At 46.1% G+C, this 3,074-nt stretch overlaps 1 long non-coding RNA gene across 1 annotated transcript; it reads left to right on the forward strand.

The window, feature by feature from the left end:
- The first annotated feature begins 822 nt into the window (after positions 1-822).
- LOC130514052 (uncharacterized) lies at positions 823-2,829 on the forward strand. The gene is made up of 3 exons (XR_008946893.1): positions 823-1,186; positions 2,335-2,489; positions 2,573-2,829. It is a non-coding gene; the product is annotated as an uncharacterized LOC130514052 (long non-coding RNA).
- The last annotated feature ends 245 nt before the right edge of the window (positions 2,830-3,074 follow it).

Genomic DNA, 3,074 nt, shown 5'->3' on the forward strand with positions numbered 1-3,074 from the left:
AGCGCTCGGGCTCAACCCCCGGCCGTCCATATTTTTCATTCGCCTCCTCGGAGGCAGCGTTCAATGGCGCAGTTTTTGAAGGAACGCACGCTTGCCTCTGCAACAATGCTGATTAACAGAACATTTCCCCTTTGTGGACGGCCACAAAAAGCGACTCTTAGTGTTTCTGTGGCTGAGTCACCACACAGCTTGGGCCCCCATTCATGTTTTTCCCATGTTGCAATTTACTCACTGAATTAGGCTCGGAGCAGAAAAAAAGTGTTTCAGTCCCAATTATCATCTGGCAAGGAGAAGAGGCGGTCTGGGGTGGGGGGTGCGATACTTAAGCCTTTTCACTAGTGCTGCCTTGTTTCCCCTGTTCCTCTCCTTGAGAGAGTAATGTGTTTCCTCACACAAAAGGAGGATCTTCAGAGATATGCCAAGAGTCTGGAGAGTGTGTTTGCTGGACCTGTGAAGAGACCTCTTTAGGGGGCTTTGGGGACAATGGAGCATGGGCACCGGCCGTGGTTTACTTTGTCCACGCCAAGCATTTCACACGCACCCGGGGCAACAGCCGCTCTGAGCAAAGGCACAACATTAGTCTGAGTTATTGAAAAGGCCTTTTTCATCTTTGTCACCCAATCAGTGGGATGATTGCTCCGAGGGAGTTATGTTTGACCAACAGGTTTTCTGTTCTTTCTCTCCACATTCCTTAGCTTCAGGATTTGATTTTGTACTCCCATTTTTAAAAAAAGTTAAATCTGGCAATTATATAGGTGTTATCGTTAGTCTTAAGTGAAGAAAGTATTATTTGACAGACAAGTTGGACTGTCGTTTGTCTCCCACAGAGTCACATCCAGGTCCCTGTTGGAGTGAGACGGATGAAGGTTCCGCATGTCTGTGGAATCACGAGGGGTTCGAACACGTGTGTCCGTAGCTGTTACAGCTCGCCATAGAGCAGCGGTGGCACCGCAGCATAGAGTGCACCGTAACGTAGGGGAGTCCGCTTCCAACAGGTGCCAACGTCAGAGTGGGGGCGGGATGACCGCATGGCCACGCATGACTAGGCTAGGGTAGCCTCAGCAACCCGGCTATTTTAAATTAGACCCGTGTTTTGAAGGAGATCGGAATAAACATCCTGATTTCACACCCAACTCCTGAAGGAGCTGCTAAAGAGCTAAACAAGGCGCGTCTTCCATCGTTGCCGGTAAAGATCTGCGTCGTTGTTGCCCCTCCATTCTCAGCTCGCTTCCTGCGCCCAGTCACATTGTTCATATCTCAACGGCGGGCCTGTTGCTATAGCGATATGCGGAGCTGTTAAGGGCCACCGAGGTCGTTTCTGATTAGGTAAAGCGCCGTTTAGGAGGCATGTGAACAAACAGAAATGACAAAAAAATGGTGACTTTCAGATCACGAAGGAGTGAAATTCTGCGGCTTCTCGATAACCTTCACTTTTCTTTGGGTGAAATGAGGAATTTATGACATATTTTACCGATTTTACAAGATTTAACCTCTATCCCTTATCTTAATTGTTTTAATCGTTTATTATCTTAACCTCATAATTATTATGTTCAGCCGATTGTGATTGATTGACATCAATTATCCGGTGTAAATATGACGATAATACAGCCTTTCAGACAGCAAACTGGGGCCCCTCCCACCTCCGCATCAATCACTTCTCACAGCCCATAAATACTTTGTCATGAGCGAAGGGCTGATAACGACGGCAGCGCCGCTCTTAAGAAAACACAGTCACACACACCACCGGCCCGGTTTAGCGTTTCGACCAGAGTGGCGTTAAATATTAATCTCAAACACTTTTAGCTCGCAGGAGCAAATTATGGAAGGCAGCGTTTAGTTTGGAACCTGTCGCTCTGCACAGAGGCATGCTGGGAGGGAAGGACGATACCTTTTTACCCCCCTCTTTCAAACGGTCCCTATTTAGATCCCTAAATTGTTGCTATGCTGCGAGACCCTAGGATGAGGTGGACAAATGCGACCGTCCTGTTGACTTTGGTCGGGGTCGACAAAAGCGTCCTGACCGGCTGCGCTGACACTTGGACTTTGGGTTTAAGAAGACCATTAAGTTCACGAGGTGAAGGAGTGACTGCGGCCGTACCCAAACAAACAACAGCCTAAGCAGTCACATGGTGCATTTTTTGAGCGAGCATGTGCAGGCAGATCTGTGGTAGTCTTTGTGAAATATCTTGATATAAGCTCTACGTGCCAGACCACATAATTAGCTTTTGACCTACATTTTTCTCTAAGCTTTTCTGTGCATGAGCGACAGGTCAGTTTCATTGGGAGTGTGACTCAAGTCCTGAAGGAAATTCTTACTCTGTGATTGGACTGAAGGAGACCGCACATCACCGAGGGGTGCATCACCGTGTTTGCCAAGCAGAGTTACCTGACAGGGAGCAGCCGTTTATGGAAGCGTTGCCTAAAAATGAACCGAGAGGAGGTTTGACTCATCAGAAGTGTCGACATTCAAAGATCTGAGGGCGAGACGTGTGCGTAGACAAGTTCATGCGTGGGTTCCGTGGAACCGTGTCTGTTTCATGCTAATCACCGGCGTGATGCCATGTTGTTACAGCTGCAGGAACATCACATCTTTAACATGACGAGGCGACGGCACAGCATGAGGATGACGTCGCCAGAACATGGCATCACATCACCCATCCCAGCGCGACACAATGAAGTGATATGAGAAGATGTAACAACAACAACAACACAACAGAAGATCACACAACATACAACATAAAACAACATGAAATTGTAAATTAGCTTCCCGTTTAGTTTGTTATGGATCATACAAATCACCAGAAAATGGTAAAATATGGACGTAGAAAAGTGCAGAAAGAGGGGAAAAAAATAAATATTATTTATATACATATATATACAATATTTAACTGTGTGAAAAAGTGTTTTCACTATTTCTGATATGTAATTTAAACAATAAGGTGATCCATTCACCCACACGCCCAGCACTGGAAGACCAGATTATTATGTCATTTGATATTTTTTTAAAATCGCCATGACATTTGACCAGCCCCTCTTTTTTTTCAGCCACTTTGGAGAAATAATCTATTGATGCG

The sequence above is a fragment of the Takifugu flavidus genome, chromosome 17 (genome assembly GCF_003711565.1).
Source record: "Takifugu flavidus isolate HTHZ2018 chromosome 17, ASM371156v2, whole genome shotgun sequence".
Classification (NCBI taxonomy): domain Eukaryota; kingdom Metazoa; phylum Chordata; class Actinopteri; order Tetraodontiformes; family Tetraodontidae; genus Takifugu; species Takifugu flavidus.